The sequence below is a fragment of the Prionailurus bengalensis genome, chromosome C1, assembly GCF_016509475.1.
Source record: "Prionailurus bengalensis isolate Pbe53 chromosome C1, Fcat_Pben_1.1_paternal_pri, whole genome shotgun sequence".
NCBI classification, from domain to species: domain Eukaryota; kingdom Metazoa; phylum Chordata; class Mammalia; order Carnivora; family Felidae; genus Prionailurus; species Prionailurus bengalensis.
Genome location: NC_057345.1, coordinates 101845649 through 101859506, shown reverse-complemented (window position 1 = coordinate 101859506; position 13858 = coordinate 101845649).

The following is a 13858-nucleotide window of genomic DNA, read 5'->3' as shown; positions in this document are numbered from 1 at the left end:
GCCCAGACGAGCCACACCACCCCACAGTGAATCCCGCCCTAGGAGAGGGGAAGAGAAGGCACACACCAGTCTGACTGTGGCCCCAGCGGTGGGCTGGGGGCAGACATCAGGTCTGACTGCGGCCCCGCCCACCAACTCCAGTTATACCCCACAGCACAGGGGAAGTGCCCTGCAGGTCCTCACCACGCCAGGGACTATCCAAAATGACCAAGCGGAAGAATTCCCCTCAGAAGAATCTCCAGGAAATAACAACAGCTAATGAGCTGATCAAAAAGGATTTAAATAATATAACAGAAAGTGAATTTAGAATAATAGTCATAAAATTAATCGCTGGGCTTGAAAACAGTATACAGGACAGCAGAGAATCTCTTGCTACAGAGATCAAGGGACTAAGGAACAGTCACGAGGAGCTGAAAAACGCTTTAAACGAAATGCATAACAAAATGGAAACCACCACAGCTCGGCTTGAAGAGGCAGAGGAGAGAATAGGTGAACTAGAAGATAAAGTTATGGAAAAAGAGGAAGCTGAGAAAAAGAGAGATAAAAAAATCCAGGAGTATGAGGGGAAAATTAGAGAACTAAGTGATGCACTAAAGAGAAATAATATACGCATAATTGGTATCCCAGAGGAGGAAGAGAGAGGGAAAGGTGCTGAAGGGGTACTTGAAGAAATAATAGCTGAGAACTTCCCTGAACTGGGGAAGGAAAAAGGCATTGAAATCCAAGAGGCACAGAGAACTCCCTTCAGACGTAACTTGAATCGATCTTCTGCACGACATATCATAGTGAAACTGGCAAAATACAAGGATAAAGAGAAAATTCTGAAAGCAGCAAGGGGTAAACGTGCCCTCACATATAAAGGGAGACCTATAAGACTCGTGACTGATCTCTCTTTTGAAACTTGGCAGGCCAGAAAGAATTGGCACGAGATTTTCAGGGTGCTAGACAGAAAAAATATGCAGCCGAGAATCCTTTATCCAGCAAGTCTGTCATTTAGAATAGAAGGAGAGATAAAGGTCTTCCCGAACAAACAAAAACTGAAGGAATTTGTCACCACTAAACCAGCCCTACAAGAGATCCTAAGGGGGACCCTGTGAGACAAAGTCCCAGAGACATCACTACAAGCATAAAACATACAGACATCACAATGACTCTAAACCCGTATCTTTCTATAATAACACTGAATGTAAATGGATTAAATGCGCCAACCAAAAGACATAGGGTATCAGAATGGATAAAAAAACAAGACCCATCTATTTGCTGTCTACAAGAGACTCATTTTAGACCTGAGGACACCTTTAGATTGAGAGTGAGGGGATGGAGAACTATTTATCATGCGACTGGAAGCCAAAAGAAAGCTGGAGTAGCCATACTTATATCAGACAAACTAGACTTTAAATTAAAGGCTGTAACAAGAGATGAAGAAGGACATTATATAATAGTTACAGGGTCTATCCATCAGGAAGAGCTAACAATTATAAATGTCTATGCACCGAATACCGGAGCCCCCAAATATATAAAACAATTACTCATAAACATAAGCAACCTTATTGATAAGAATGTGGTAATTGCAGGGGACTTTAATACACCACTTACAGAAATGGATAGATCATCTAGACACACGGTCAATAAAGAAACAAGGGCCCTGAATGAGACATTGGATCAGATGGACTTGACAGATATATTTAGAACTCTGCATCCCAAAGCAACAGAATATACTTTCTTCTCGAGTGCACATGGAACATTCTCCAAGATAGATCATATACTGGGTCACAAAACAGCCCTTCATAAGTTTACAAGAATTGAAATTATACCATGCTTACTTTCAGACCACAATGCTATGAAGCTTGAAATCAACCACAGAAAAAAGTCTGGAAAACCTCCAAAAGCATGGAGGTTAAAGAACACCCTACTAACGAATGAGTGGGTCAACCAGGCAATTAGAGAAGAAATTAAAAAATATATGGAAACAAACGAAAATGAAAATACAACAATCCAAACGCTTTGGGACGCAGCGAAGGCAGTCCTGAGAGGAAAATACATTGCCATCCAGGCCTATCTCAAGAAACAAGAAAAATCCCAAATACAAACTCTAACAGCACACCTAAAGGAACTAGAAGCAGAACAGCAAAGGCAGCCTAAGCCCAGCAGAAGAAGAGAAATAATAAAGATCAGAGCAGAAATAAACAATATAGAATCTAAAAAAACTGTAGAGCAGATCAACGAAACCAAGAGTTGGTTTTTTGAAAAAATAAACAAAATTGACAAACCTCTAGCCAGGCTTCTCAAAAAGAAAAGGGAGATGACCCAAATAGATAAAATCATGAATGAAAATGGAATGATTACAACCAATCCCTCAGAGATACAAGCAATTATCAGGGAATACTATGAAAAATTATATGCCAACAAACTGGACAACCTGGAAGAAATGGACAAATTCCTGAACACCCACACGCTTCCAAAACTCAATCAGGAGGAAATAGAAAGCTTGAACAGACCCATAACCAGCGAAGAAATTGAATCGGTTATCAAAAATCTCCCAACAAATAAGAGTCCAGGACCAGATGGCTTCCCAGGGGAGTTCTACCAGACGTTTAAAGCAGAGATAATACCTATCCTTCTCAAGCTATTCCAAGAAATAGAAAGGGAAGGAAAACTTCCAGACTCATTCTATGAAGCCAGTATTACTTTGATTCCTAAACCAGACAGAGACCCAGTAAAAAAAGAGAACTACAGGCCAATATCCCTGATGAATATGGATGCAAAAATTCTCAATAAGATACTAGCAAATCGAATTCAACGGCATATAAAAAGAATTATTCACCATGATCAAGTGGGATTCATTCCTGGGATGCAGGGCTGGTTCAACATTCGCAAATCAATCAACGTGATACATCACATTAACAAAAAAAAAGAGAAGAACCATATGATCCTGTCAATCGATGCAGAAAAGGCCTTCGACAAAATCCAGCACCCTTTCTTAATAAAAACCCTTGAGAAAGTCGGGATAGAAGGAACATACTTAAAGATCATAAAAGCCATTTATGAAAAGCCCACAGCTAACATCATCCTCAACGGGGAAAAACTGAGAGCTTTTTCCCTGAGATCAGGAACACGACAAGGATGCCCACTCTCACCGCTGCTGTTTAACATAGTGCTGGAAGTTCTAGCATCAGCAATCAGACAACAAAAGGAAATCAAAGGCATCAAAATTGGCAAAGATGAAGTCAAGCTTTCGCTTTTTGCAGATGACATGATATTATACATGGAAAATCCGATAGACTCCACCAAAAGTCTGCTAGAACTGATACAGGAATTCAGCAAAGTTGCAGGATACAAAATCAATGTACAGAAATCAATTGCATTCTTATACACTAACAATGAAGCAACAGAAAGACAAATAAAGAAACTGATCCCATTCACAATTGCACCAAGAAGCATAAAATACCTAGGAATAAATCTAACCAAAGATGTAAAGGATCTGTATGCTGAAAATTATAGAAAGCTTATGAAGGAAATTGAAGAAGATTTAAAGAAATGGAAAGACATTCCCTGCTCATGGATTGGAAAAATAAATATTGTCAAAATGTCAATACTACCCAAAGCTATCTACACATTCAATGCAATCCCAATCAAAATTGCACCAGCATTCTTCTCGAAACTAGAACAAGCAATCCTAAAATTCATATGGAACCACAAAAGGCCCCGAATAGCCAAAGGAATTTTGAAGAAGAAGACCAAAGCAGGAGGCATCACAATCCCAGACTTTAGCCTCTACTACAAAGCTGTCATCATCAAGACAGCATGGTATTGGCACCAAAACAGACACATAGACCAATGGAATAGAATAGAAACCCCAGAACTAGACCCACAAACGTATGGCCAACTCATCTTTGACAAAGCAGGAAAGAACATCCAATGGAAAAAAGACAGCCTCTTTAACAAATGGTGCTGGGAGAACTGGACAGCAACATGCAGAAGGTTGAAACTAGACCACTTTCTCACACCATTCACAAAAATAAACTCAAAATGGATAAAGGACCTAAATGTGAGACAGGAAACCATCAAAACCTTAGAGGAGAAAGCAGGAAAAGACCTCTCTGACCTCAGCCGTAGCAATCTCTTACTCGACACATCCCCAAAGGCAAGGGAATTAAAAGCAAAAGTGAATTACTGGGACCTTATGAAGATAAAAAGCTTCTGCACAGCAAAGGAAACAACCAACAAAACTAAAAGGCAACCAACGGAATGGGAAAAGATATTCGCAAATGACATATCGGACAAAGGGCTAGTATCCAAAATCTATAAAGAGCTCACCAAACTCCACACCCAAAAAACAAATAACCCAGTGAAGAAATGGGCAGAAAACATGAATAGACACTTCTCTAAAGAAGACATCCGGATGGCCAACAGGCACATGAAAAGATGTTCAGCGTCGCTCCTTATCAGGGAAATACAAATCAAAACCACACTCAGGTATCACCTCACGCCAGTCAGAGTGGCCAAAATGAACAAATCAGGAGACTATAGATGCTGGAGAGGATGTGGAGAAACGGGAACCCTCTTGCACTGTTGGTGGGAATGCAAATTGGTGCAGCCGCTCTGGAAAGCAGTGTGGAGGTTCCTCAGAAAATTAAAAATAGACCTACCCTATGACCCAGCAATAGCACTGCTAGGAATTTATCCAAGGGATACAGGAGTACTGATGCATAGGGCCACTTGTACCCCAATGTTCATAGCAGCACTCTCAACAATAGCCAAATTATGGAAAGAGCCTAAATGTCCATCAACTGATGAATGGATAAAGAAATTGTGGTTTATATACACAATGGAATATTACGTGGCAATGAGAAAAAATGAAATATGGCCTTTTGTAGCAACGTGGATGGAACTGGAGAGTGTGATGCTAAGTGAAATAAGCCATACAGAGAAAGACAGATACCATATGGTTTCACTCTTATGTGGATCCTGAGAAACTTACCAGGAACCCATGAGGGAGGGGAAGGAAAAAAAAAAAAAAGAGGTTAGAGTGGGAGACAGCCAAAGCATAAGAGACTGTTAAAAACCGAGAACTGAGGGTTGATGGAGGGTGGGAGGGAGGGGAGGGTGGGTGATGGGTATTGAGGAGGGCACCTTTTGGGATGAGCACTGGGTGTTGTATGGAAACCAATTTGTCAATAAATTTCATAAAAAAATAAAAAAAAAATTAAAAAAATAAATAAATAAAATCCTTTTAATTTTTGTAGGTTGGTAGTGATATCCCTTCTTCCATTCCTAAATTTGGTAATTTTTGTTTTCTCTCTCTCTCTCTATTTTTGATTAGTCTTGCTAAAGGCTTATGAATTTGTAAAAATCTTTTTATATGCATGACTTTTGTTTTCATTTATTTTTCTCTGTTTTCTCTTTTATATTTTATTGATCTCCCCTCTGATCTTTATTCTTTCCTTCTGCTTGCTTTAGATTTAATTTGTTCTTCTTTTTATAGTTTGTAATGGTGAATGCTTATTAATTTGAAATCTTTTTGTGTCTGTGTTAGTAAGTTTTATTCTTCTAGGAATGTCTTTTACAACTACATTTTAAAATTCAATGGCCCAGGGGCACCTGGGCGGCTTAGTTGGTTGAGTGTCTGACTTTTGATTTTGGCTCAGGTCATGATCCCAGGGTTGTGGGATTGGGCCCTGTGTTGGGCTCCATGCTGAGCATGGAGCCTGCTTGAGATTCTCTCTCTCTCTCTCTCTCTCTCTCTCTCTCTCTCTCTCTCCCTCTCTCTCTGTGCTCTTCTCCCCTGCTCATGCTCTCTCTTTCTCAGAATGAAGTGAAATGAATTTATTGACCCAAATTTGTCCTTAATATTCTCTTACTATATTTTTTAACCTCTGTAGTATTTGCAGTAATATCTAAATTTCTTACTATGTGCCCATAGTAAGAAATTCTTGCTTTCTGTCTTTTCTTTCTTGACGAGCTTTGGCAGAAGTCTTAATTTAATTCAATTTTATTAGTCTTTTAAAAAACACAATTTTTGGAACAATTGATTCTTTTTATTGTATACGTATATTTCCAGTTTCTTAATTTCTTGCTTTTATTATTTTCTTCCTTCTGCATTTGTTTTATGTTTAATTTGCTGTTGTCTTCTACTTTTTAAGATGGATACTGAGAAAACTAGTTTTTAGCCTTCTTCTTGAGTAAAACTTTAGCTGCATCCAAGAAGTTTTAATATGTGCTATTAGCATTCAGTTCACATCATTTAAAAAATTTTATTGTGATTTTTTCCCACAAGTTTATCAGTGTCTTGAAGTTTATTTTTAAACTTTTTAAACCTGGCAATTTTCTAGGTAATCTTTTTGTTATTAATTTCTAATTAATAATTAATTGTTATGCTGTGTTCAGAATGTGGACTCTGAATGATTTCACTCCTTTGTTCAGACTTTTTTATTACCCAGCATATGTCATTTTTATTAATGGTCTATTGTTGTTGGCTCCAATATTTTACATATGTCTGATGATTTTCTTTATTGTATTATTCAAATCTTCTATATCCTACTGCTTTTTAAAAAGATTTTCTTTAAATTCCAGTTAGCATGCAGTATAATATTTGTTTTAGGTATACAATATAGTGACTCACCACTTCATACAACACCCAGTGCTTATCACAAGTGCACTCCTTAATCCCTATCACCTATTTAACCCCTTTCTGCACCCACCTCCCTTCTAGTAACCATCAGTTTGTTCTCTATAGTTAAGAGTCTGTTTCATGGTTCATCTCGCTCTCTCTCTTTTCTTTCCCTTTGTTCATTTGTTTTGTTTCTTAATTTCCAGGTATGGTATTTGTCTTTCTATGGCTGACTTATTGCACTTAGCATAGTACTTTCTAACCCCATCCATGTCATTGCAAATGGCAAGATTTTGTACTTTTTTATGGCTGAGTAATAATCCATATAATCCATTATATATACATGTGTATATAATACATCTTCCTTTTTTCCCCTCAGGTGTAGGATTAGTGTTTGGGTTAGGGACAGGGTGAGGGTTAGATGTAGGGACAGGGTAAGGGTATGTGTCTGGTATCCTGCAGTTCAGAGACCTCTCTGGAGTGTTAGGTTTAGGGTTAGTGTTAGAGTAAGAGTTAAGTGTTAGATGGTAGGGGTTATGTGTTACAGTTATGTTTAGTGTTGAGGTTAGGGTTATGTTTATGGTATATGCCTGGTATCATGCAGTTCAGAGATCTCTCCAGAGAAGAAAATGCTAGACTTCTGCTGGGGTGAGAGTAGACATGACAGCCATCTACTGAGCTGAGGCAAAGAGGGAATTGGGCCTCTAAATGCTCTTTAAACAGATATTCAATTGTTCTTTCTGTTTTATTTCTAACTTCACACCCATTTCTATAAATATTATCAATTCTAAAAGGTTCTGTATCTTCTTGAGAATAGCTAGGCTGTTTCTCAGCTTTTCTTGTCATGTACTCAGGGACCCACTTTGCCAAATCTGTGGTTAGGGTTAATGTAGGATATGTGCCAGTAATCTGCAGTTCAGAGACCTCTCCAGAGTGTTAGGTTTAGGGTTAGGGTTATAGAACTGGTTAGGGTTAGGGTTTTGGTTAGGGCTAGGGGATGTGTATGGTATCTTGAAGTTCACAATTGCTGTTCTTAACTTACTGAAACTACACTATGTAGAATCCATCTTTCAGGTAATATCTTCTTTCGTTAAGATAGAAGTGTATGAAAACTTATGTGTAAAAGCATATGAAAACAGCCATGTGCTTAACTCCTTGAAACTGTACACATGCAAACTGTCAAGTAACATCTTTTTTTGGATACAGTTGTTGTAAACTGATGTGTAGAAGCATATGGGTATAGAGCTATTCTTTTTTTTTTCTTTGCATCTATACTTATATTCATTTTTTTTCTTCAAAATTTTATTTACATTCCAGTTAGTTAAAATACAGTGTAATATTGGGACGCCTGGGTGGCTCAGTCAGTAAGCGGCCAACTTCGGCTCAGGTCATCGTCTTGCAGTCTGTGAGTTTGAGCCCCACGTCGGGCTCTGTGTTGACAGCTCGGAGCCTGGAGTCTATTTCAGATTCTGTGTCTCCCTCTCTCTCTGACCCTCCCCCATTCATGCTCTGTCTCTCTCTCTGTCTTAAAAATAAGCATTAACAAAAAATTTAAAATACAGTGTAATATTAAAAAAAACATATAGTGCAATATTAGTTTCCAGTGTAGAATTTATTGATTGATCGCTTACATACAATACTCAGTACTCATCCTACTGCTTTTTAGATCCTGGTCTATGTGTTACTGAGAGAATGTATTAAAATATCTTTCTATCATTGTAGAACTATTTATATTTATTCTTCATTTCTGACAACATTTGCTTTATAAATTCAGGAGTTATATTAATAGGTGCATATAAATTAGAATTATTTTATGTTCTTGGATTAAGCATTTATCATTACGAATATCTATGCTTAGTAGTGCTTCTTTTCTTAAGGTTTACTTTGTCCGATATTAGTAAATCTATTCTAGGTTTATTTTAGTTTGTGTTAAAAGCTGTATCTTTTCTTAGAGATTTTTACTATAAACTTTTCTATGTCATTGTATTTAAAATATTCCTCTTATGAGCAGCATGTAGTTGGATTTTAGTGTTTTTGAGTGTGATGATATTTGTCTTTTCATTGGAATATTTAATTTGTTTATATATAATTACTGTTTTTGACTGAGTATTGTAAAATTTTGTTTTTTCTCTGTACTAGTTTCTTGGCTCCACATTTTTTTTTTTCTTAAAGGATCTCTTGTTGACTGCTTCTCTTTTCTCAGTGAAATAGGAAGTCAGGTCATCAACTTAGAGTAAAGATGAAGGAGGAGATGATGGAGTTTTGGAGAAGAGAAAAACAGATTAAGGCATCTAAGATCAGAAAAGGAAAGTCTAAGGGAATGCAGTGGGACTGCTAGGTAGCACAAGGGTCCTCCTGGTGTTACTGGTCAGGAAATTAGAATGAGACCCATCAATTTAGATGTGTGTTTTTCTCTGGAAGTATTCAGCTGCATAAAGTCAGGTGTGAAGTAGACAGAATTTAAGATTTAATCATTGTTGCAATTTTCCCCAAACAGTATAATAAATGGAGAGTTGGCCAAAGGAAGTGATGGTATTCAGCAAGAAAGCGATTGTGATGATGAACCAGAGTATCCAAACTATGTTAAGAAGGGGGTGAGGTCATAAAGTCCTAAAAAGCATACAAAGATAATTTCTTTTTCTTTTTGTTTTGTTTTATTTTTGGTCTTAGCAAAATCAAAGAATTGATGGGAGGTAAGTTACTAAAAATAAATAATATGGAGAGATGGGAGCTGCTGGCTGGAGAGTAGTATACTTAAAATTGAGATTGTGTGGAACATGTACTTACTGTTAATGACAAGGGATAAGCATGTGTGTGAGTGGCTGAAGTAGGGTGAGAGGATCATTAGAGGTGAGAAGTTTAAGAAACTGAGTGGGCAGTGAACTGAAAGAATTATCTATAGGAGTAGTGTCAAAAATATCACAGAAGTAGATTAAAAATAACTCTTTTCTTATGAATATTATTGTTGGGAAACCCACAGACTTCTGAATTATTCTCCGTAATCATAGAAGAACTGTGGTTACTGGAGCTTTAAGAGGAAAGAATAGATAATGTAGAATGGTAAATTAGTAGAACCCATAAACAAACACAGTAATAATAATAGCGATGCAAAATACAGCAAAGCTCTCTCTTAATTCTATAAGGATATCAAAACTCTTTCCGGAACCTTTCCTCTCATCTGGCATTCAGGAATAAGCAACATACACTATTGTCTGCAATTCATGGTTGAGAAAACATGCAATATGTTTTGTTAATTATGAAAGTAATTTGCTCCAACTTTAATTAGAAGAAATGATGATAGTTCTTTTAAATATTTTTCCAGATCTTAATGCAAAATATCTTAGGTTGTCAGAGTAATTCACTGTTTTCTTTTTAAGATGAGAATCTGTGGATAGAAAGATTTAATTTTGATGGTGTCTCTTTAAAAAGAGTACTATTTTTTACGCTTAGATCAGTGAGCTTTATGATAACTACCTTTTCTCTATTATCAAATTTACTCACATAATTAAATTTTGTATAGTGTTATGCCTTTTATGGTCTGGCCTATGATTGATGAGGTAGAGTTTCCTGTTAAAGAGCATATAAGAATAAGAGTTGTGTTTTATAGGTTTAATTTTTTCCTTCGATTTTTTCCTAATTCTCTTAGAATCATCCACTAATTGCAGAAGGCTATTGAGTTTAGGAGTTTACTTGGGGAAGTTATGTTAATTGAAATAGTTGTACAAACGCCTGACTTTTTTAGCAGCTGGTTTTCCATGGGGCATTGTGCAGAGAGGAGACATTGTTGGAAATGAAGGCAGTGGATATATGGAGGTATGAGATCCTTAGTTGACCTTCCTAACCAGTTAAGGAAAAGAAGGCCCTCTGGGAAGGTGGTATTGGGTAGTGAAGTCAGTCTGTATCTGTCGCTTAGGGACTGGGTGACCTTTGGCTAATCCTTTAGCTCTCCAGAGCTTCAGTTTTCTCAGCTATAAAATGGAAATAACATGGTCTATCCTGACTATTCCAGAGGTATATGACTGTATTGAGACATTAAAAATATGTGAGTAATATCAACCACATGATTTCTAATCTCCAGTTAAAATCTGATGCCTCCTGTTTCCTGCTCTTTCTAAGGGCACTCAGTCTCACACCCTCCAGTACTGTGCATCTGTGCTAGAATAAGTTTGGAAGGTGGTAGGAATGCTGGGTCTGGGATTCCTACCCTACCTGGACAGCCACTTGGCACAATGTCTGGCATAGAATTAACCTTCACATATGAATGAATTACTTAATTATGGACCACACTGAATTCATTAATATTTCCCCCCCTTACATTAGCATCTAGGCCCTTTTAAGTGTTAAGGCCAAATTTTTCCTGACCTCCCTTCTAGCTCTGGGAGGTTAGGTAAGGGTATATAATTATGTTGAGGAATTGTGAATGCTTTGCCAGTGGATGGTCTTAGGCATACCAGTGCTGAACAGTAACCTAAGACTGAATGCCCTAGTAAATTCTCCTTTGATTGTATTCTCTGTTGACTGACACATTTCTGGTTCTTTTCATCTAGCAATGTGGGTGAGGTATCCACTCTGCCCCTCACTGTAAGCAGACCACAGTTATTAAAAGTCAGTTTGGAACTCCACTTTGGAAATCTCTTGTGTTCTTGTGGCATTTGTCCTGGTCTCTTGAACTCTCAGAGTTCACCTTGAGACTTAATACTTAGCTTTTACTGTCTTCTGCACGTCACACGAGTTGATCCCTGGAAAGTTATTTCTCTGTGCTGAATGAAAGTTCAGTCATTTGGGGGGTGGTGCTTGCACCTTTTCTTCCACTTTTTCCCTTTCATTCCTTTCCTCCCTCTCCTTAGATGACCTTCTCTCCCCTCTCTTTCCTAAAACTCAGCCCCAAATCTGCATCACCATGTCTAGTGAACTGCCTCCCAGCAGATCCGGAATGAACTGTGCTCAGCTCCCTGCTCTTCTCCCTTGAGAGATCCTCCTTTCTGAAGCTCAGACAACTTGGGATCAGGCCTCTATTTAAAAAGAGCAAAGACTAGGCTTTTGAAACCTTTCCCATGGGCTCTTGACTGAATGATTTGATTGGTGCAGGGAGACTGAGAGGATGACAAAGCTGTATCCAAACTGGTATTGGTTTATCCATGGGGGAGGATTGCTCTTTTTTTTCCCCAGAGCTCATCCCCTTCCTCCCATGCACAGGCACTTTGTTGAGCTAAAGCTGTACAATGGTGCAGCCTTGATTTATGAGGGCTGTGTTTCTTCCCTGATCCTGGCTGGCACAGTACTGGAGGCTTTACTTTTATGTGTCCACATTAGGGGGCAACTGGCGACCAGCTGTTGGAAACTGGTTTAAGAAAATAATAAAAATAAAAATACTCTTGGACTATCCTGTCATTCCAGGTTTCTGGTACCTGCCATCAGCCTTGGTATAAATAAGGGAGTCTTTCCCCCTTGGAATGAGATTTCTCTCTGACAAATAGATTTATATTGTGCTGGAATGATTGGTAGGTACCAGGGGGATCTTGCCTGAAGGCTAAGTTAATAATTGAGACCGTTAGAACAATAACTCACATGGTCCCCACCTCCTTTATCCATGAAAGGTCCCCAAGTACTGCATATTGTAATGTGCTCCCAAGTGCGAAGCTCCTGCTAAACTCAACTATATCTGGGGTGGAAGGTAACACCTGGAGAGACTGGACATAGGGAGGGCCAGCACCTTACAGAGCTCCCCACCCAGGTGAGGAGTTATCATAGGGGCAGGAGCCAGTGACAGAAAGGGGCAGGTTGTTTGGGGGAAGAGGCACCCCCCACGTACATGAGCAGTGTTGTAGAGAGGGAGAAGGGTAACAGGTCTCTTTAATGACCATGATTCTCTGAATGTTCTGGGTCACAGGTTCTTTGCAAGTATTTTGTGTTCTATTGATATGATACCTGTCAACCACCTCAAGACATTTATTTATTACTTATTTGTTTAGAATTCATGTGTTGCATTCTTTGAAGAAAGACTTGAGATAGCTTGCAATAAAATACATGTAGAACAAGACAGTTAATATTTAAATAGAAGGTTGAAAGTCATGTAGACTGAGGACAGAACAAACATATCAAAACCTTAAGCCAGCATTTGTCAAACTATGTTAACTTGCTCGGTGAGTTCTGTTGGGTGTAAATAGGTATTGCTTGAAAAGGTTGTTCTGTAATCAAACAAATTAAGTAAACTGAGTGGAGAAAAGCTAAACATGTATGTTTTTACTAAAAAATTCCCCATATCCTTTAATTTGCTTAAAAGTACTATAAACTTTCAAGAGAGGGATACCACTGCATGTTTTTTCATGGTGTTCTGCAGAACATGCTTTGTGAAAAATGGACCTATGCCAAAATGATTTCTGGAACAGAGCAGCAATTTAAATTCCAAGCTCCTTAGGCATTAGGCAAAAAAAAAAAAAAAAAAAGAAAAAAAGACATTTATGAAGAAGGAATACAGCTCATTAGATAAGAATGACACTTAATATTCAAAATAAGTTTAAAGGATTTATTCCATGTATCCTTATTCAAAGGGTACGAGATAATATTATGGGTATTGTCATGAGCAGTGGCTTTATAGAAATGGCAGACATGCTTTCATTATGGCTATTTCTTATTTTGACCTATATAACACAATATGGAAAACATTGAGGAGGGCATCAAATTAAAAATTACAAGTTCCAGGGCATCTGGCTGGCTCAGTCAGTTAAGCATCGGACTCTCGGTTTGGGCTCAGGTCATGATCTCATGTTCGTGAGTTTGAGCGCCACATTGGGCTCCGTGCTAACAGTGCAGAGCCTGCTTGGGATGCTTATCCTCTCTCTGCCCCTCCCCCACTCACACTGCCTCTGTCTCTTTCAAAAAATAAATAAACTTAATTAAAAAAAATACAAGTTCCTAGAAGGTAGGATTGCCAGATAAAGTATAGGATATTTTAATGTCAGACAAACAAGACATTGGTTTTTAGTATAAAAATGTCTAAAAATGGCGTAGGATGTATGTATATTACAAAACTTTTCACTCTTTGGTTAAAAAGTAAATTTAAGTGGGTGCCCACATTTTTATTTGCTAAATCTAGCAACCCTACCACAAGGTCAAATTCTAAGCCATATGTTTGAATCATCTAGCAGCCTCCACTAGGTAATAATCACTGTGCCTGGCATTGCCATAGCCCTCTTTCAATTGACCCACACAGATTGGAGAGTCTACAAGTTGTCAAATCTGTCTTCA